This window comes from Symphalangus syndactylus, chromosome X (genome assembly GCF_028878055.3).
Source record: "Symphalangus syndactylus isolate Jambi chromosome X, NHGRI_mSymSyn1-v2.1_pri, whole genome shotgun sequence".
In the NCBI taxonomy this organism is placed as follows: domain Eukaryota; kingdom Metazoa; phylum Chordata; class Mammalia; order Primates; family Hylobatidae; genus Symphalangus; species Symphalangus syndactylus.
This window is the reverse complement of record NC_072447.2, coordinates 83,699,761-83,723,136: the sequence shown is the minus strand read 5'-3', so window position 1 is coordinate 83,723,136 and position 23,376 is coordinate 83,699,761.

Sequence of the window (23,376 nt, the reverse complement as noted above, 5' to 3'; positions counted from 1 at the left end):
CTTTCTTTTTTCAGGGGTGCATTTTGCCTGAAATTCAAGTAAGGAAGCACCCAGTTTACTTAGTTTATAGAAATATTATTTATATATTATTTAAAATAATGTTTTATAAGCAATCTATATTGGTATTATTTAAAATACCAACGATTTGTAAGCAATCCCAATTAATTGATGATACATCTATATGGTAGATAATTCCACAGGCATTAAATGATATAATTAAAAGTTTTAAATTATAAAATATTTTTAAAAAGTTTAGAAGAATATATAAACATGCTTATGAGATATAAACAATACAAAATCAGATAAATTATGTGTACAATATGATCACAATTATATCAAAATGTACACAAAGAAAACTCACTGGAGAGATTGCTCTCTCTTGTTATAGGATAAATGATGATGTTATTTTTGTCTTTAACATTTTCTGTTTTTCAAATTTTATATAATGATTGGTGTATATTTTACAGCTATAGAAAAGTTACTAAAAAGAAAAAATCATGAAGAAAGGAAACAGAAAGTAAAACATGGAATCTGTCTGATCTTCTTTTCCTATGTAATCAAGAAAGCCTGGGCAGAGAATTATTAGTGGTAAGTTCTGGAAAATCACCCTTAGATGCAAATCCCAGATGAAAAACACTCTTATCAAGTGAAATATACTTGTTTCAACTGTAGGTGTTTTTCAAAAACAAAAGGCGGGAGAAAGAGATGGCTCTATCAGTGGAGCAATACTGCCACCAAAAGAAAAATATTGAAAAAATCTCCATGACAAGAGAAAGAAAAAGAGAGCAAGAAAAGAGTAGAAGAGAAAATTGGGAGGTTTCATATGTAGACTACCTGATTTTCTGCTTTAGCTGATGTAACTCATCAGTGATCATAAGGGAACCAGTCTTACCCCTTAGTTGTCACTAATAAAATAGGTATGGCTGGTCCAGTCTTGAGCCATTTAAGAGGTTGGAAGGAGGCAGATCTCTGAGCGGCTGGGAATTCTCACTAGAGAAAATAAAAAGCCATATGTCAAAGGGATGGGATGATGGGATTTTCTAAACAAGCAGATTAGAATCAAGATCTCTTGGGGAGGTTGCAGAACGTTGAGTTGTCAAATTGTATTTCCTGGAGTGCTAGGGTTTCAGCAAAAGTGGCACAGAAAACTCCTATATTTAAATAGTGTCTCTTTTTTATGTATTGAATATGTACATGCAATTTTGTTTGAAGAATAAAGCAATACCAAAACCAGTAGCCTAGAGTGCCGTCTAGTTTTTTCTGCTTGATTTTATATGTTTACAGGGTCACAACAAATGGGAAGTTCAATCTGGTTTATGGGACTAGGACTGGAACATTCATCTGCTTCACTTGCTCCTTTCCCCATAATTAGATTAAATCAGGAAGTCCCTAGGTTCATTCACCTTTTGGAATACACTATACATTTTGGGGTACTCTGGAAGTAAAAGATGGGTTCCAATTATGACATTAGCGCTTCCCATAGCACCCCTGGGAATTCAAAGCTCCCTTCGCTGTGTACTCTGATTTCTCATCTGGGGTTGTTGTGACAATTCATAAAAGGTATAATAAAGAGGAAAGGCCTGAGTATTTTAAGCAGTGGAATGACACGATAAAGATTCTATTTTTATGTAATTAAATATTTCTAAATACTACCTGCATAAATGAAACATTTAAAAATAGTAGTTCAATTCTGAAAAAATTTTAAATAATGAGGGACAGCCCTACCAAATATTGAAACATAAATCCATGGTAATTAAAATAGTATAAGTACAGACATAGTCTGACAAAACACTGGGACAGAGTGCATTAGCTCATTTTCACACTGCTATACAGATACTAGCTGAGACTGGGTAATTTTCAAATCAAGTAGTTTTAATTGACTCACAGTACAGCATGGCTGTGGAGGCCTCAGGAAACTTACAATTATGGCAAAAGGCAAAGCAGAAGCATGCGCCTTCTCCACAAGGTGGCAAGAGAGAGAGAGAGAAAGGGAGCTAAGCAGAAGTGCCACACTTTAAGACCATCAGATCTCATGAGAACTCCCTCACTATCATGAGAACAGCATGGGGAAAACTGCCCCCGTGATCCAATTACATTCCACCAGGTCCCTCCCTTGACACATGGGGATTACAATTCAAAATGAGATTTGGATGGGGACAGAAGAGCCAAACCATATAACAGGTTTAAAACAGGTCCAAGTTTATGTAATTTAATATATAACACAGGAAATATTTTAAATTATTAGGTAAAGGATAGACTAACAATTTATTGATATTGAAACAATGAGCTGGCCACTGGAAATACATTAATTTACCAAATAGTTAAATATTTTAAATGTACAAAACTAAACTCCAGAGGTATTAAAAATAAATATTGATAAGGATTTTAAAAATCATGGTTTGGGGAAAGGTTTTTTTCTAAATATGGCATAAAAGCCACAAACTGTAGTAAAAATGATTGACAGATTTGCACATATAAATACTGTAAAACTTCTTAAAAGCACATAATGAATAACAATAATTATAAAACATAATAAACAAAATTAAAATGCATACAAAACACTGAAAATTGTGACATATACAACAAACAATGGTGAATACATCTAATATAAAATATCTATTGCTAATTAATTAAATAACAGGTGAACATCCCTGTATCAGTTAGCTTACATTAAATTATGCTATAGTAAAAAAAATGCCTAAAAATACCTGTAGTTTACAACCACAAATGTTTATTTACATCTCAGGTTACATGTTTACATGTCTATATCCGATCAGCTGTGGCCCTGCTGTCTGTCATCTTCACTTTAAAACTCTAGCCAAGAGAACAGCCTCTATCTAGGACATTACTAATCTTGTGGCAGAGAAAAGTTGGTGAATTATAAAAGGTTTCTTAAACCTTTCTCCTAAGTGCCATATTTCATGTCCAAATGCATTCCATTGACCATGGTAGTCACATAGCCAAGACCGATGTCTGTGAGACAAGAGTATAAGCCTATTCTAGGGAGGAGCCCCACTGAGAAGAATACCAAGTATTTTAAACGACAATATAATTTGTATAAACTCTACAGAAAAATACAAAAAGAACACGATTGTCAATACTTTTTTAAAAGCTAAATTTCATCACACAAATGCAAATTAAAATAATTATCACCTTTTATATTGAAGTTAAGGCAAAAACTTTTTTTAAATTGATAACTGTTTAGTATGAGTGAGAATGAAGGGAAATGAACATTGTTATGCACTGGTTTTAGGAGTATAAATTGTTTAAGCATCTTAGGAGAATAATTTAAAACTATAAAAGTTTTAAATATTCAAAGACTATGTGTCAACAATTCTACTTCTCAGAATCTCTCCTACATACTTGTCTCCTAGAATCTTGTGCTACTTACTAATAACAGATATGATGACAGTCTAATTTTCATTTCTCTCATGTTATCTGTCCCTGTCTCCTACTTTGGAATTTTTATTTTTACCAGTTCCTACTTATTCTTGTTCTAAAATTTTGTTGAGATGCACCATGTTGCGGGGTCTTTTCGTATTTACTCCAGTCACTACTCTAAGGGCCATTTCAATTTGAACCATTTCAGCAATGAGAAACCTTATATAACCTTATAAATTTCTTGATAGCTTTCTTTGCCTTATTCTTTTCTTCTCTCCTGTCTTGAAATCCTGTAAGTTGGATGTTGTGCATCTTGAATTGTTTCTCAATATCTCATGTATTTATTGTCAGAATCTTTCTCTTAGTTCTAGATTTCCTCATATTTATCTTCCAATTTCTCTTTTTCTTTTTTTTTTCCTTTTTCTTTTTTGATGGAGTCTCACTCTGTCACACAGGCTGGAGTGCAGTGGCATGATCTTGGCTCCACTGCAACCTCCACCTCCCAGGTTCAAGCACTTCTCCTGCCTCAGCCTCCCAAGCAGCTGGGACTACAGGCATGTGTCACCACGTCAAGCTAATTTTTGTATTTTTAGTAGAGTTGGGGTTTCACCATATTGGCCAGGATGGTCTTGAACTCCTGACCTCATGATCCACCTGCCTCGGCCTCTCAAAGTGCTGGGATTACAGGAGAGAGCCATCACACCCAGCCCCAATTTTTCTCTAATACTAGTGTAAATCATGCTGTTTATTGATTTTTCAACCTATACACATAGCAAGGAATATTTTATTATGATTTTGGAGCATTACACAACTATAAAAATAAAGACACAGCTGACAGAAGGTGATAGGAGGAAATTGGTGAAGAAAAGTGAAAGAAAATATAGGAATACTGTTAGCTTCTTCTTATTAAACTAAACAATATGAATTTGCTGATATCCAACCATTTTTCAACTAAAATTAGAAGTTTCATAGTGTTCAACAAAATGCATAATGGGCAGATGAGAGATACTTTTAAATACAGATGGAACAAGATGAACTAAAATAATATAATTAAAACTTTGAAGAGTGAGTGTGACTTAAATTCTCACTTTTCTTGTAAAAGAGTAAATAAGTGACATCTAAAGCTAATAAACCAAGAAATTCCAAAATAAGTAAATTACTTAGAGTTAAGGAAGTTACTACCCCAAGAATAGAAACAGATATATTTAAATGTTGAGGAATAAAGGAGAAAATAGGCATTCAGGATAGTTTATTATGAGCCCTTGTGAACAATGGAATTTTATTATTTGTGTGTGTGTGTGTTACACACACATATTACTTTGATAAAAATAAAATAAAATAAAATAAAATAAAATAAAATAAAATAAAATAAAATGAATTTCTCTATTGGAAGCCAGACACTGTCAGATTGGGCAAAGCAAACAAACTAAATATAATCCCCCAAACGTAGCTGTTTATGAGAAATATACCTAAAACAAAATGACATAAATTGGAAAAAAATAAGGATGTAAAAGTATATACCAGGCATATGTAGCAATCTGAATTTTAGACAAAATGGAATTCATGGTAAAATTATTAGACGATAGAAATGGATAAACGTGGCTTTTTTCCCTCTAAGATGACAGATTAGAGGCTTTGTTGGTGCATCTCATTTACTTGGAAATAGCAAAATAGTGTGTAGAGATTCATACTGTGGACTTTTATCCAAGAAGAAACACAGGAGCTCAACATAAAAACAAAAGAAACTTCAGATACTTTGAAAAACATGGCAGGCAGCAGACCATGCCATGGGTTTGACAGAAAACGGAGTGGCTCCCCAGTGCAAAAGAAGGGTAGGAAATGTCTCTTTGACACACAATTCCACTGGAGAGCCAGGCAATCCAGGCCACAGGGGAGCTCTTTGACCCTACCCAGTACTGGATCTGACTTGAGGAGCAGTGGAGAGACTGTGAGAAGGAGTGGCAGTGGGAAGTCTTTTGCACATGCTTCCAGACCCTAGCACAAACAAAGCATGATTATTCCTGATTCTAACTCACAGTGGGCTGCATGGGAACCTCCCAGCCAGCACAAGCAGCAGTCATTGGTTTGGAGAGTCTCTGGACTGAGATTTGAGACTCAGTCTTGAGTTGGGGAAGAACCCCCAGAATCAGGCTCCAGAGGTGAGTGTGGCATGAGATGGAGCCACAGTCACAGGAGTTGGGTGACCCCCCTTCACAGGACTGGACTGAAAGGGGTGTGGTTTGGGAGCCATGGATTTTGTGCTGGGCAAGGAGTTTTGTGGCCTGGGGCAGTTCTCTGGTCTGAGGACAGATTGCTTGTAACTCAGATAACTGTTTTAGCTTTCTGCCAGTGGCAAGGCATAATAGGGAGCTCCACCAGATGGGTAGTATGGGAATGAGTCAGATTTCATTATTGCCTGCTAGGTTATGGAGCATGAGCTGCCCTTCTTTCCATTTGTGGGCTCTTTGGCATTGCAGATGTTGCACCTCTCTTCCCTAGAACATAGCACCGGCAGCCTGAGAACTATCTTTTGACTCCTCTCAGGGCTAGTGCTTGCACTTGATGTCAGGAAGTCTGAATTTTGGCTTTCTTGGCCCAGCCCCACCTCACAGCTAATCACACAGCCCATTATAGCATCTACACAGCCCATTACAACATCCATTGACACAACTGCACAGTAATCAGAAAGGAAACAGGCATTTTGTGACCTCTGCTATCATCATTGCCCACACCACACCAGATACTCAGGAAGACTTGAGCCTACTTATCCACCTGGTAAATTACTTCTACAACTAACATTTGAGAAAGACACCACACTAAGTTTATGTACAATTGAGGAAATCATAGAGAGGCTAGGAAAGTCCCCTGCCACCCCCACCAGGGCTGTTGTCTGTGCCTGACATTGGCATACCTGCGGGCAGGCCAGCCCAACCCAGCTCTGTCCAGCTGTGACCCCTTCTGAAGCTGAGCACAAAGCCCAGGCCACTGTGTGTTCTACAGAACAGCCCATTGCTTGAGGCATTAGAGAGCTTCTTTCTGGAAAAAAAAATGTCAAGCATAAACCCTACTGCTACCACCACAGCTAGCCATTGCCTGCCAGTGCCACTTACTGCCATGGGGTCAAACTGCACAATCTAATACAAAATCTGCTGATGTAAGTGCACAGAGCTTGGAAACAAGAAGAGCTTATGCAGACCTCTGCCACCTCAGCTCTCCAGGATGTCATGAGCATGCTTACATGTCCAGTATACCACTAGTACAAACAGCACTTGAGAAATCCACCACACTAGGCAATCTGTAACAAAGGAATTTATACAAAGTCTTTGCCACTGAGATCATTCAGAACTAAAGCCAAACAAGCCCACTCAACATATATTATAGTCACATTTCAAAGGAAAATATTAAAAAGTCCTGACCAAATGAAAGTATATTAAAAAATAAAAAGACATGACAATTTCTCCAGATGAGAAGGAATAAGAATAATAATTCTGGAAGTATAAAATAAAAGAGTTGTATGAGACCCCCAAAGGATCAAAATAGCTCTGTAGCAGTGAATCATAACAAAAATGCAATTTTAAATACCAGAAAACGAATTCAAAATATTGATATTAAAGAAGCTCCTTGAAATGCAAGAAAAATACGAAAACAAATACAAAGTAATCAGAAAATTAATTAATTAATTTAGGATATGAATGAGAAATTTACCAAAGAGATATATATTTAGAAAAACAAAATAGAACTTTGGAAATAAAAATGTATGTAAAGAAAATCCAGAGGAAATAGATAAATCTCTGAAAATGTACAACTTTCCAAGATTGAACAAGAAAAAGTGGAAATTTTGAACAGACCAGTAACAAATAGTGATATTTATCCAGTAACAAAATACCTCTAAACAAAAAAAAAATCCCAGGCAAGACAGATGCACAGCCAAATTCTACCAGACACGCAAAGAAGAACTGATGCCAATCGTTCTGAAATCATTCCAAAAAATTGGGAAGGATGACATCCTTCCTTGCTCATCTACTACAGCAGCATAATCTAGATACCAAAGCCAGATGAGCACACAATAAGAAGAGGAAAACTACAGATCAATATTTATGATGAACATAGATGCAAAAATTCTCTACAAAATACTAGCAAACAAAATTCAATAGCACATCAAAAAGATAGTACATCATGATCAAGTGGATTTTATTCAAGGAATGCAAGGATGGTTTAACATACACAAATAAATAAATGTTATTTACCACATAAACAAAATTAATAACAAGTAAGGCTAAGGTCATGTCAATAGGTATAGACAAATAATTTTATAAAATTCAGCCTTGCTTTATCATAAAAACCCTCAACAAACTAGGCATAGAAGGAACATATCTCAAAATAATAGAAGCCATACATAAAAAACCTGGAGACAATATCATATTGAATGAGGAAAAGTTGAAAGCATACCTCTTAAGAACTGAAAAAAAAAACACAAGAATGCCAAATTTCCCCACTCCTATTCAACGTAGTATTGGAAGCCTTAGACAAAGCAATCAGGCAAAAGACAGAAATAAAATGTATCTATCCAAATTGAAAAGAAGGAAGTAAAATTATTCCTGTTTAACAAAATGATATAATTGTATACCAAGAATACCCTAAAGACATCACTAAAAGACTCCTAGATTTGATCACTGAATTCTGTAAAGTTTCAGGAATCAAAATCTGTGTTCAAAAATCAGCAGCATTTCTATGCAACAATAATGATCAATACAAGAACCAAATTAATAAGTTAATACCATTTACAATGGCTACAAAAAATAAGATACCTAGGAACATATTTAATAAAGGAAGTAAAAGATCTCTGCCAAAAACTATAAGACACTGATTAAAGAAATTGCAGAAGATACAAACAAATGGAATACATCCCATGTTCATGGATTGGAGAAAAAAATCACTAAGATTACCATACTGCTCAAAGCAATTTACAGATTCAATAAAATTCCTATCAGAATACCAACATCATTTTTAACATGATTTGAAAAATGATCCTAAAATTCACATGGAACAACAACAACAAAAACCAGAATAGCCAAAACAATCTTAAGCAAAAGGAACAAAGCTGGAAGCATCACATTACCTGACATCAAATTATACTACAACACTATAGTAATGAAAACACCATGATACTCGTATAAAAATAAAGATATAGATTTAAAAAACAGGATAGATGATGAAGAAATAAAGTGACATACCTACAACCAACTGATGTTTGACAAAGTCAACAAAAGCATGCACTGGGAACACCGTCTTCAATAATTGGTGCTGGGAAAATTGGATTGCCATGTGCAGAAGAATGAAACTGGACCACTATTCCTCACCATATACAAAAATTAACTCAAGATTGATTAAAGACTTAAATACAAGACTTGAAACTGTAATAATACTCAAAAATAACCTGGATAAAGTTGTTCTGGACATTGGCTCTGACAAAAAATTCATGACTAAGATCTCAAAAGCAAATGCAACAAAAAATAGAAAAATGAGACAATGAAACTAAAAAGCTTTTGCATAGCAAGAGAAATAATCAACAATATGAAGAGATAATCTGCAGGATGGGAGAAAATATCTTTAAACTATGCATCTGATGAAGAGCTGGTATCCAGAATCTATGAGGACCTCAAGCAACTCAACAACAACAAAAAGCCCCATTAAAAAGTAAGTAAAAGACACTAACAGACATTTTGAAAAAGACATATAAATGGCCAAGAAGCATATGAAAAAATGCTCCACATTACTAATTTTCAGGGAAATGCAAATTAAAACCACAGTAAGATACCATTTTACACTAGTCATAATGGCTATTAATAAAAAGTCAATATATAACAGATGTTGGCAAGGATATGGAGAAAAGGAGACCCTTTTACACTGTTAGTGTGAATTTATATTAGTACAATCTCTTTGGAAAACAGAAAAGATACTTCTCAAATAACTAAAAACACAATTATCATTTGATCCACTAATCCCACTACTCAGTATTTACCCAAAGGAAAAGAAATTAAAAAGATAGCTAGATTCACGTGTTTATCACAACACTATATAAAATATCAAGGACATGGAAAAAAACAAGTGTTCGTCAACAAAATATTGGATAAAAAATATGATATATATCATATATATCCTATATATATGATCTACATAATCCATATATATCATATATAGATATATGGCATGGAACACTACTCAGCCATAAAGAATAATGAAATAATCTACTTTTCAGTAACATGAGTAGTATTGGGGACCATTACATTTAGTAAAATAACTCAGAAACAGAAAGTCAACTACTCCATGTTCTTGCATGTAAGTGGAAGCTAAATAATTTGTACACATGAACATAAAGAGTGGAATAATAGTCATTGGAAACTTGAAAAGGTGGAAAAATGGGTGTGGGTGAGAAATGATAAATTGCTTAATGGGTACAATGTACACAATTTGGGTGATGACTACACCAAAAGCCCAGACTTTACCACTATGCCATATATCCATGTAAAAAAAAAAAAAACTGTAGTTGTATCCCCTAAATCTAGTTTAAAACCAAATAGATATGCTTTATATTGTCTAGGAGGAAGATATGGTAATAGTTACCATCCTCTACCCACCCAACATGATTTCAAAATATAAAAAACAGGCCGGGCGCGGTGGCTCACGCTTGTAATCCCAGCACTTTGGGAGGCCGAGGCGGGCGGATCATGAGGTCAGGAGATCGAGACCACTATGAAACCCCGTCTCTACTAAAAATACAAAAAAATTAGCCGGGCGTGGTGGCGGGCACCTGTAGTCCCAGCTACTCGGAGAGGCTGAGGCAGGAGAATGGTGTGAACTCGGGAGGTGGAGTTTGCAGTGAGCCGAGATCGCGCCACTGCACTCCAGCCTGGGTGACAGAGCGAGACTCCGTCTCAAAATATAAAAAACAAAACTGCAAGAAATGTTAGGTGGAACCAGCAAATTTACAATCATAGTGGAGTATTTATTTATTTTTTAAATTATACTTTAAGTTCTGGGATACATGTGGCAGAACGGGCAGGCTTGCTACATAGGTACACACGTGCTATGGTGGTTTGCTGCACCCATCGCCCCATCATCTACATTAGGTATTTCTCCTAATGCTATCCCTCCGCTAGATCACCACCACCACACAGACCATGGTGTGTGATGTTCCTCTCCCTCTGTCCATGTTTTCTCATTGTTCAACTCCCACTTATGAGTGAGAACATGCGGTGTTTGGTTTTCTGTTCCGGTGTTAGTTTGCTGAGAATGATGTTTTCCAGCTTCACCCATGTCCCTGCAAAGGACACGAACTCATCCTTTTTTATGGCTGCATAGCATTCCATGGTGTATATGTGCCACATTTTCTTTATCCATTCTATCACTGAAGGGCATTTGCGTTGGTTCCAAGTCTTTGCTATTGTAAATAGTGATGCAATAAACATACATGTGCATGTGTCTTTATAGTAGAATGATTTACAATCCTTTGGGTGTATACCCAGTAATGGGATTCCTGGGTCAAATGGTATTTCTGGATCTAGAAAATTGAATAACTGCCACACTGTCTTCCACAGTGGTTGAACTAATTTACATTTCCACCAACAGTGTAAAAGCTTTCCTAGTTCTCCATATCCTCTCCAGCATCTGAAGTTTTCCAACTTTTTAAAGATCACCATTCTAACTGGCGTGAGGTGGTATCTAATTGTGGTTTTGATTTGCATTTCTCTAATGACCAGTATGATGAGCTTCCTTTTACATGATTTTCGGCCACATAAATATCTTCTTTTTTTTTTTTTATTTATTTTTTTTTTAGTTTTTTATTATTATTATTATTTTTTATTTTTATTTATTTATTTTTTTATTTTTTTATTTTATTTTTTTATTATACTTTAGGGTTTTAGGGTACATGTGCACAATGTGCAGGTTTGTTACATATGTAGCCATGTGCCATGCTGATTTCCTGCACCCATTAACTCGTCATTTAGCATTAGGTGTATCTCCTAATGCTGTCCCTCCCCCCTCCCCCCACCCCACAACAGTCCCCAGAGTGTGATGTTCCCCTTCCTGTGTCCATCTTCTTTTGAGAAGTGTCTGTTCATATTATTTGCCCACTTTTGGATGTGGTTGTTTTTTCTTGTAAATTTGTTTAACTTTCTTATAGATTCTGGATATTATCCCTTTGTCAGATGGATAGATTGCAAAATTATACTCTGATTCTGTAGGTTGCCTGTTCAATCTCATGATAGTTTCTTTTTCTGTGCAGAAGCTCTTCAGTTTAATTAGATCCCTTTGTGAATTTTGGCTTTTGTTGTCATTGCTTTTGCTGTTTTAGTCATGAAGTCTTTGCCCGTGCCTATGTCCTGAATGGTATTGCGTAGGTTTTCTTCTACGGTTTTTATGGTTTTAGGTCTAACATTGAAGTCTTTAATCGATCTTGAATTAATTTTTGTATAAGGTGTAAGGAAGGGATCCAGTTTCAGCTTTCTACATATGACTAGCCAGTTTTCCCAGCACCATTTATTAAATAGGGAATCCTTTCCCCATTTCTTGTTTTTGTCAGGTTTGTCAAAGATTACATAGTTTTATATATGTGGCATTATTTCTGAGGGCTCTGTTCTATTCCATTGGTCTATATCTCTGTTTTGGTACCAGTTCCATGCTGTTTTAGTTACTGTAGCCTTGTAGTATACTTTGAAGTCAGGTAGCGTGATGCCTCCAGCTTTATTTTTTTGGCTTAGGATTGACATGGCAATGCGGGCTCTTTTTTGGTTCCATATGAACTTTAAAGTAGTTTTTCCCAATTCTGTCAGGAAAGTCATTGGTAGCTTGATGGGGATGGCATTGAATCTGTCAATTACCTTGGACAGTATGGCCATTTTCATCATACTGATTTTATGGTTTTAGGTCTTATGTTTAAATCTTTAATCAATTTTAAGTTAATTTTTGTATAAGGTTTAAATAATGGGTCAGTTTTAGTTTTCTTCATATGGCTAGCCAGTTTCTCCAACACCATTTATTAAATAGGGAATCATTTCCCCATTTCTTGTTTTTGTCACATTTGTCAAAGATCGGACAGTTGTAGTTGTGTGACGTTATTTCTGAGGCCTCTGGTTTGTTCCATTAGTCCATATACCTGTTCTGGTACTAGTACCATGCTTTTTTGGTTACTGTAGCCTTGTAGTATTGTCTGAAATCAGGTAGCATGATGCCTCCAGCTTTGTACCTTTTGCTTAGGATTGCCTTAGCTATATGGGCTCTTTTTTGTTCTATATGAAATTTTTTTTTTGTTATTTGTATTTTTTTATTATAATTTAAGTTTTAGGGTACATGTGCACAACATGCAGATTAGTTACATATGTATACATGTGCCATGTTGGTGTGCTGCACCCAGTAACTCGTCATTTAACATTAGGTATATCTCCAAATGCTATCCCCCCTCCCTCTACCCCACAACAGGCTCCAGTGTGTGATGTTCCCCTTCCTGTGTCCATGTGTTCTCTTGTTCAATTCCCACCTATGAGTGACAACAGGTGCTGTTTGTTTTTTTGTCCTTGTGATAGTTTGCTGAGAATGAGGGTTTCCAGCTTCATCCATGACTCTACAAAGGACATGAACTTATCATTTTTTATGGCTGCATGATATTCCATGGTGTATATGTGCCACATTTTCTTAATCCAGTCTATCATTGTTGGACATTTGGGTTGGTTCCAAGTCTTTCCTATTGTGAATAGTGCTGCAATAAACATACATGTGCATGTGTCTTTATAGCAGCATGTTTTGTAATCCTTTGGGTGTATACCCAGTAATGGGATTGCTGGGTCAAATGATATTTCTAGTTCTAGATCCCTGAGGAATCGCCACACTGACTTCCACAATGATTGAACTAGTTTACAGTCCCACCAACAGTGTAAAAGTGTTTCTATTTCTCCACATCCTCACCAGCACCTGTTGTTTCCTGACTTTTTAATGATGGCCATTCTAACTGGTGTGAGATGGTATCTCATTGTGGTTTTGATTTGCATTTCTCTGATGGCCATTGATGATGAGCATTTTTTCATGTGTCTTTTGGCTGCCTAAATGTCTTCTTTTGAGAAGTGTCTGTTCATATCCTTTGCCCACTTTTTGATGGGGTTGCTTGTTTTTTTCTTGTAAATTTGTTTGAGTTCATTGTAGATTCTGGATATTAGCCCTTTGTCAGATGAGTAGATTGCAAAATTTTCTCCCATTTTGTAGGTTGCCTGTTCACTCTGATGGTAGTTTCTTTTGCTGTGCAGAAGCTCTTTAGTTTAATTAGTTCCCATTTGTCAATTTTGGCTTTTGTTGCCATTGCTTTTGGTGTTTTAGACATGAAATCCTTGCCCATGCCTATGTCCTGAATGGTATTGCCTAGGTTTTCTTCTAGGGTTTTTATGGTTTTAGGTCTAACATGTAAGTCTTTAATGCATCTTGAATTAACTTTTGTATAAAGTGTAAGGTAGAGATCCAGTTTCAGGTTTCTACATATGGCTAGCCAGTTTTCTCAGTACCATTTATTAAATAGGGAATCGTTTCTCCATTTCTTGTTTTTGTCAGGTTTGTCAAAGATCAGATGGTTGTAGACATGCGGCATTATTTCTGAGGGCCCTGTTCTGTTCCATTGGTCTATATCTTTGTTTTGGTACCAGTACCATGCTGTTTTGGTTACTGTAGCCTTATAGTATAGTTTGAAGTCAGGTAGCGTGATGCCTCCAGCTTTGTTTTCTTGGCTTAGGATTGACTTGGCAATGCGGGCTCTTTTTTGGTTCCATATAAACTTTAAAGTAGTTTTTTGCAATTCTATGAAGAAAGTCATTAGTAGCTTCATGGGGATGGCATTGAATCTGTGAATTACCTTGGGCAGTATGGCCATTTTCACGATATTGATTCTTCCTACCCATGAGCATGGAATGTTCTTCCATTTGTTTGTATCCTTTTTGATTTCATTAAGAAGTGGTTTGTAGTTCTCCTTGAAGAGGTCCTTCACTTCCCTTGTAAGTTGGATTCCTAGGTATTTTATTCTCTTTGAAGCAATTGTGAATGGGAGTTCACTCGTGATTTGTCTCTCTGTTTGTCTGTTATTGGTGTATAAGAATGCTTGTGATTTTTGCACATTGATTTTGCATCCTGAGACTTTGCTGAATTTGCTTATCAGCTTAAGGAGATTTTGGGCTGAGACGATGGGGTTTTCTAGATATACAATCATGTCATCTGCTAACAAAGAAAACTTGACTTCCTCTTTCCCTAATTGAATACCCTTTATTTCTTTCTCCTGCCTGATTGCCCTGGCCAGAACTTCCAACTTTATGTTGAATAGGAGTGGTGAGAGAGGGCATCCCTGTCTTGTGCCAGTTTTCAAAGGTAATGCTTCCAGTTTTTGCCCATTCAGTATGATATTGGCTGTGGGTTTGTCATAGATAGCTCTTATTATTTTGAGATATGTCCCATCAATACCTAATTTATTGAGAGTTTTTAGCATGAAGCGTTGTTGAATTTTGTCAAAGGCCTTTTCTGCATCTATTGAGATAATCATGTGGTTTTTGTCTTTGGTTCTGTTTATATGCTGGATTACATTTATTGATTTGCATATGTTGAACCAGCCTTGCATCCCAGGGATGAAGCCCACTTGATCATGGTGGATAAGCTTTTTGATGTGCTGCTGGATTTGGTTTGCCAGTGTTTTATTGAGGATTTTTGCATTGATGATCATCAGTGATATTGGTCTGAAATCCTCTTTTTTTGTTGTGTCTCCACCAGGCTTTGGTATCAGGATGATGTTGGCCTCATAAAATGAGTTAGGGAGTATTCCCTCTTTTTCTATTGATTGGAATAGTTTCAGAAGGAATGGTACCAGCTCCTCCTTGTACCTCTGGTAGAATTCAGCTGTGAATCCATCTGGCACTGGACTTTTTTTGGTTGGTAAGCTATTAATTATTGCCTCAATTTCAGAGGCTGTTATTGGTCTATTCAGAGATTCAAATTCTTTCTGGTTTAGTCTTGGGAGGGTGCACCATTTGAGGAATTTATGCATTTCTTCTAGATTTTCTAGTTTATTTGCATAGAGGTGTTTATAGTATTCTCTGATGGTAGTTTGTATTTCTGTGGGATTGGTGGTGATATCCCCTTTATCATTTTTTATTGTGTCTATTTGGTTCTTCTCTCTTTTCTTCTTTATTAGTCTTGCTAGTGGTCTGTCAATTTTGTTGGTGTTTGCAAAAAACCACCTCCTGGATTCATTGATTTTTTGAGGGTTTTTGTGTCTGTATTTTCTTCAGTTCTGCTCTGATCTTATTTATTCTTGCCTTCTACTAGCTTTTGAAGGTGTTTGCTCTTGCTTCTCTAGTTCTTTTAATTGTGATGTCAGGGTGTCAATTTTAGATCTTTCCTGCTTTCTCTTGTGGGCATTTAGTGCTATAAATTTCCCTCTACACACTGCTTTGAATGTGTCCCAGAGATTCTGGTATGTTGAGTCTTTCTTCTCATTGGTTTCAAAGAACATCATTATTTCTGCCTTCATTTTGTTATGTACCCAGTAGTCATTCAGGAGCAGGTTGTTCAGTTTCCATGTAGTTGAGCCATTTTGAGTGAGTTTCTTAATCCTGAGTTCTAGTTTGATTGCACTGTGGTCTGAGAGACAGTTTGTTATAATTTCTGTTCTTTTACATTTGCTGAGGAGTGCTTTACTTCCAACTATGTGGTCAATTTTGAAATAATTGTGGTGTGGTGCTGAGAAGAATGTATATTCTGTTGATTTGGGGTGGAGAGTTCTGTACATGTCTATTAGGTCCACTTGGTGCAGAGCTGAGTTCAGTTCCTGGATATCCTTGTTAACATTCTGTCTCGTTGTTCTGTCTAATGTTGACTGTGGGGTGTTAAAATCTCCCATTATTATTACATGGGAGTCTAAGTCTCTTTGTAGGTCACTCAGGACTTGCTTTATGAATCTGGGTGCTCCTGTATTGGGTGCATGTATATTTAGGATAGTTAGCTCTTCTTGTTGAATTGATCCCTTTACCATTATGTAATGGCCTTCTTTGTCTCTTTTGATCTTTGTTGGTTTGAAGTCTGTTTTATCCGAGACTAGGATTGCAACTCCTGCCTTTTTTGTTTTCCATTTGCTTGGTAGATCTTCCTCCATCCCTTTGTTTTGAGCCTATGTGTGTCTCTGCACGTGAGATGGGTTTCCTGAATACAGCACACTGATGGGTCTTGACTCTTTATCCAATTTGCCAGTCTGTGTCTTTTAATTGGAGCATTAAGCCCATTTACATTTAAGGTTAAAATTGTTATGTGTGAATTTGATCCTGTCATTATGATGTTAGCTGGTTATTTTGCTCCTTAGTTGATGCCATTTCTTCCTAGCCTTGATGGTCTTTACAATTTCAGAAGTTTTTCCAGTGGCTGGTACAGGTTGTTCCTTTCCGTGTTTAGTGCTTCCTTCAGGAGCTCTTTTAGGGCAGGCCTGGTGGTGACAAAATCTCTCAGCATTTCCTCGTCTGTAAAGGATTTTTTCCTCCTTCACTTATGAAGCTTAATTTGGCTGGATATGAAATTCTGGGTTGAAAATGTTCTTTAAGAATGTTGAATATTGGCACCCACTCTCTTCTGCCTCGTAGAGTTTCTGCCCAGAGATCAGCTGTTATTCTGATGGGCTTCCCTTTGTGGGTAACCTGACCTTTCTCTCTGGCTGACTTTAACATTTTTTCCTTCATTTCAACTTTGGTGAACCTGACAATTATGTGTCTTGGAGTTGCTCTTCTCGAGGAGTATCTTTGCGGCATTTTCTGTATTTCCTGAATTTGAATGTTGGCCTGCCTTGCTAAATTGGGGAACTTCTCCTGGATAATATCCTGCAGAGCGTTTTCCAACTTGGTTCCATTCTCCCCGTCCCTTTCAGGTACACCAATCAGATGTAGATTTGGTCTTTTCCCATAGTCCCATATTTCTTGGAGTCTTTGTTCATTTCTTTGTATTCTTTTTTCTCTAAACTTCTCTTCTCACTTGATTTCATTCCTTTGATCTTCCATCACTGATCTAATCACTTTCTTCCAGTTGATTGAATCAGCTACTGAGGCTTGTGCATTCATCATGTAGTTCTCATGCCTTGGTTTTCAGCTCCATCAGGTCCTTTAAGGACTTCTCTGCATTTGTTATTCTAGTTAGCCATTCATCTAATTTTTTTTCAAAGTTTTTAACTTCTTTGCCATGGGTTTGAACTTCCTCCTTTAGCTTGGAGTAGTTTGATTGTCTGAAGCCTTCTTCTCTCAACTCATCAAAGTCATTTTCCATCCAGCTTGATCCATTGCTGGTGAGGAGCTGCATTCCTTTGGAGGAGGAGAGGCACTCTGATTTTTACAGTTTCCAGTTTTTCTGCTCTGTTTTTTCCCCATGGTTGTGGTTTTATCTCCCTTTGTTCTTTGATGATGGTGATGTACAGATGGGGTTTTGGTATGGATGTCCTTTCTGTTTGTTAGTTTTCCTTCTAAAAGTGAGGACCCTCAGCTGCTGGTCTGCTGGAGTTTGCTGGAGGTCCACTCCAGACCCTGTTTGCCTGGGTATCAGCAGTGGTGGCTTCAGAACCGCGGATATTTTTGAACAGCAAATGTTGCTGCCTGATCGTTCCTCCGGAAGTTATGTCTCAGAGGGGCACCCAGCCATGTGAGGTGTCAGTCTGCCCCTGCTGAGGGGTGCCTCCCAGTTAGGCTACTTGGGGGTCAGGGACCCACTTGAGGAGGCAATCTGTCCATTCTCAGATCTCCAGCTGCATGCTGGGAAAACCACTACTCTCTTCAAATCTGTCAGACAGGGACATTTAAGTCTGCAGAGGTTTCTGCTGCCTTTGGTTTGGCAATGCCCTGCCCCCAGCAGTGGAGTCTACAGAGGCAGGCAGGCCTCCTTGAGCTGTGGTGGGCTCCACCCAGTTCGAGCTTCCCAGCCACTTTGTTTACCTACTTAAGCCTGGGCAATGGTGGGTGCCCCTCCCCCAGTCTGGCTGCCGCCCTGCAGTTTGATCTCAGACTGCTGTGCTAGCAATGAGTGAGGCTCCATGGGTGTAAGACCCTCTGAGCCATGCGTGGGATATAATCTTCTTGTGTGCCATTTGCTAAGACCATTGGAAAAGCATAGTATTAGGGTGGGAGTGACCCGATTTTCCACGTGCCATCTGTCACCCCTTTCTTCAACTAGGAAAGGGAATTCCCTGACTCTTTGTGCTTCCCAGGTGAGGCAATGCCTTGCCCTGCTTCCACTCACACTCGGTGCACTGCACCCAATGTCCTGCACCCACTTTCTGACACTACCCAGTGAGATGAACCCGGTGCCTCAGTTGGAAATGCAGAAATCAACTGTCTTCTATGTCGCTCACACTGGGAGCTGTAGACTGGAGCTGTTCCTATCCATCCATCTTGGCTCCATCCCCCTCCATATGAAATTTAAAATAATTTTTTCTAATTCTGTGAAGAAGGTCAATGGTAACTTGATGGGGATAGCATTGAATCTATAAATTACTTTGGACATTATGGCCATTTTCACGATATTGATTCTATCCATGAGCATGGAATATTCTTCCATTTGTTTGTGTCCTCTCTTGTTTCCTTGAGCAGTGGTTTGTAGTTTTCCCTGAAGAGGTCATTCACATCCCTTAAGTTGTATACCTAGGTATTTTATTCTGTTTGTAGCAATTGTGAATGGGAGTTCACTCATGATTTGGCCTTTTGTTGTCTATTATTGGTGTATAGGAATGCTTGTGATTTTTGCACGTTGATTTTGTATACTGAGATTGCTGAAGTTGCTTATCAGCTTAAGGAGATTTTGGGCTGAGACACTGGGGTTTTCTAAATATACAATCATGTCATTTGCAAACAGAGACAATTTGACTTCCTCTCTTCCTATGTGAATACACTTTATTTCTTTGTCTGTCCTGATTGCCTTGAACAGAACTTCCAATAGTATGTTCAACAGGAGTGATGAGAGAGGGCATGCTTGTCTTGTGCCTGTTTTTAAAGAAAATGCTTCCAGCTTTTGCCTATTCGGTAAGCTATTGGCTGTGGGTTTGTCATAAGTAGCTCTTATTATTTTGAGATATGTTCCATCAATACATAGTTTTTTTTTGTGATATGTTCCATCAATACTTCCAAGTTTGCCCATTCAGTATTATATTGGCTGCAGATTTGTCATAAATAGCTCTTATCATTTTGAGATACGTTCCATCAATACCTGGTTTATTGAGTTTTCAGTGTGAAGGAATGTTGAATTTTATCGAAGGTCTTTTCTGCATCTATTGAGATAATCATGTGGATTTTGTTGTTGGTTCTGTTTATGCCATAGTTTACGTCTATTGATTTACATATGTTGAAACAGCCTTGCAGCCCAGGGATGAAGCCAACTTGATCATGGTGGATAAGCTTTTTGATGTGCTGCTGAATTCAGATTGCCAGTATTTTCTTGAGAATTTTCACATCGATATTCATCAGGAATATTGGCTTGAAATTTTTTTTGTGTGTTTCTCTTCCAGGTTTTAGTATCAGGATGATGCTTGTCTCATCAAATGATTTAGGGAGGAGTCCCTCTTTTTCTATTTTTTGGAATAGTTTCAGAAAAAAATGATACCAGCTCCTCTTAACCCCTGGTAGAATTCGGCTGTGAATCCTTCTGGTCCTGGGTGTTTTTTGGTTCGTAGGCTATTTATTATTGCCTCAATTTCAGAACTTGTTATTGGTCTATTCAGGGATTTGCCTTCTTTCTGGTTTGGTCTTTGGAGGGTGGATGTGTCCAGGAATTTATCCATTTCTTCTAGATTTTCTAGTTTATTTGCATAATGGTGTTTATAGTATTCTCTGATGGTGGTTTGTATTTCTGTAAGATCAGTGGTGATTGCTCCTTTTTCAATTTTTATTGCATCTCTTTGCTTCTTCTCTCTTTTCTTCTTTGTTAGTCTGGCTAGCATTCTATATATTTTGTTAATCTTTTCAAAATCCACCTCCTGGATTCATTGATTTTTTGAAGGGTTTTTCATGTCTCTGTGTTCTTCAGTTCTGCTCTGATCTTAGTTATTTTTTGCCTTCTGCTAGCTTTTGTATCTGTTTTCTCTTGTTTCTCTAGTTCTTTTCATTGTGATATTCGGGTGTCAATTTCAGATCTTTCCCACTTTCTCCTGTGGGCTTTTAGTGCCATGAATTTTTCACTGCGTTAGCTGTGTCCCAGAGATTCTAGGACACTGTGTGTTTGTTCTCATTGGTTTCAAAGAACTTATTTATTTATGCCTTAATTTCATTATTTACCCAGTAGTCATTCAGGAGCAGATTGTTTGGTTTCCATGTAGTTGTGCAATTTTAAGAGAGTTTCTTAATTCTGAATTCTAATTTGATTGCACTATGGTCTGAGAGACTGTTATGATTTCTGTTCTTTTGTATTTGCTGAGGTGTGTTTTACTTTCAATTATGCTTCATGAAGTTCTCATGCTGTGATTTTCAGCTTTATCAGGTCATTTATGTTCTTCTCTAAACTGGTTATTCTAGTTAGCAATTCCTCTAATCTTTTTTCAAGGTCCTTTGCTTCCTTGCATTGGGTTAGAACATGCTCCTTTAGCTCAGAGGAGTCGGTTATTACCCACCTCTGAAGCCTACTTCCGTCAATTTGTCAAACTCATTTCCCATCCAGTTTTGTTCCCTTGCTGTCAAGGAGTTGTGATCCTTTGGTGGAGAAGAAGCATTCTGGTTTTTGGAATGTTCAGCCTTTTTGCGCTGTTTTTTTCATGTCCTCTTGGATTTATCTACCTTTGCTCTTTGATGTTGGAGAGCTTTGGAAGTGATTTATGTGTGGATTCCCTTTTTGTTGATGTTGATGCAATTGTTTTCTGTCTGTTAGTTTTCCTTTTAACAGTTAGGCCCCTCTGCTGCTGGTGTGCTGCAGTTTGCTGGAGGTCCACTCCAGACCCTGTTTGCCTGGGTATCACCAGAGGAGGCTGTAGAACAGCAAAGATTGCTGTCTCTCCCTTCCTCTGGATGCTTAGTCCCAGAGGGGCACCTGCCAGATGCCAGCTGATGCTCTTCTGTTTGAGGTGTCTGTTGATCCCTGCTGGGAGATGTCTCCCAGTGAGGAGGCATGGTGGTCAGGGACCAACTTGAGAAGGTAGTCTATCCCTTTGTAGAGCTTGAAGGCTGTACTGGGAGATCCACTGCTCTCTTCAGAACCAGCAGGCAGGAACGTTTCAGTCTGCTGAAGCTGTGCCCACAGCTGCCTCTTCCTGCAGGTGCTCTGTCCCAGGGAGGTGGCAGTTTTATCTATAAGCCCCTGACTGGGGCTGCTGCCTTTCTTTTAGAGATGCCCTGCCCAGAGAGGAGGAATCTGAAGAGGTAGTGTGGCTATAGTGGCTTTGCAGAGCTGTGGTGGGCTCCGTCCTGTTCGATCTTCCAGGTGGCTTTGTTTATATTGTGAGGGGAAAACCGCCTACTCAAACCTCAGTAATGGCAGATGCCCCTCCACCCACGAAGCTCAAGCATCCTGGGTCAACTTCAGACTGCTGTGCTAGCAGCAAGGATTTCAAGCCAGTGGATCTTAGCTTGAAGGGCTCCATGGGCATGGGATCCACTGAGCTAGACCACTTGGCTCCCTGGCTTCAGCTCCCTTTCCAGGAGAGTGAATGGTTTTGTATTGCTGGCGTTCTTGGCTCCACTGGGTTATATAAAAAATAATCTCCTTCAGCTAGCTAGGTTTCTGCCCAAATAGCCATCAGGTTTTGTGCTTGAAACCCAGGGCCCTGGTCAAGTAGGTACCCAAGGGAATCTCCTGGTCTGTGGCTTGAGAAGCCCATGGAAAAACCATAGTATCTGGGCCAGAATGCACCATTTTTCAGGGTACAATCCCTGACGGCTTCCCTTGTCCAGGGGAAAGAGTTTTCTGATCCCTTCCTCTTCCCAGGTGAGTTGATGCCCTACTCTGCTTCTGCTCGCCCTCCATGGGCTGCACCCATTGTCTAACTAGTCCCAATGAGATAACCCATGTATCTCAGTTGGAAATGTAGAAATCACCTGCCTTCTGTGTTGATCTCACTGGGAGCTTCAGACCAGAGCTGTTTCTAGTCAGCCATCTTGTCCAGTAATCAAGCCTTTTACTTTTATATAACGTGTTCCTTTGTCTTCTTTGATCTTCATCATTTTAAAGTCTGTTTTTTTCTAAAATAAGAATGATAACACCTGCTTTTTTCTGTTTTCCACTTCCTTGGAGGATTTTTCTCCATCCCTTTACTTTGAGGCTACAGGTGTCATTGCCTGTGGGATAGATCTCTTGAAAATAGCATAGCATTGGGTCTTGCTTCTTGTTCTAACTTGCCACTCTGTTTCTTTTAATTGGGCCTTTTAACCTGTTTACACTTAAGGATAGTATTGACATGTGCAGACTTGTTCTTGTCATCATGTTAGCTGGTGATTCTGCTGTTAATACTTTTGTTTGTATTTTGAAATTCTTAAAGTGAATTTTTCAACTCCATCAGATCAGTTTGGTTCTTTTTAAAAATGGCCCTTTTGTGTTTCATTTTCTGTATCATTTTACTGTATTACTTAGAATCCTTGAGTTGGGTTTCTAATTTCTCTTGAGTCTTGGTGACCTTAATTCCTTTACATATTCTAAATTCTACTTCTGTCATTTCACCTATTTCAGCCAGGTTAAGAAACATTGCTGGGGAATTTGTGTGATCATTTGGTGGTAAGAAAACACTCTGGCTTTTTTAATTGCCATAGTTCTTGCACTGATTCTTTCTCATTTTTGTGTGCTGCTGTTTATTCAGTCTTTGTTGCTGTGTTCCTTTATATGAGTTTTTTTTTTTTTTTGCTTTTATCTTCTTTGATGCTGTTGGGTGTTTAATTGTGGTGTAAAGGAGGGGAATTAAGTGAACTGTCTTTATTTATGGAATATTTTACAGGGTCATGTTTTACCTCTGCATTCTTGGGCTGCATACTT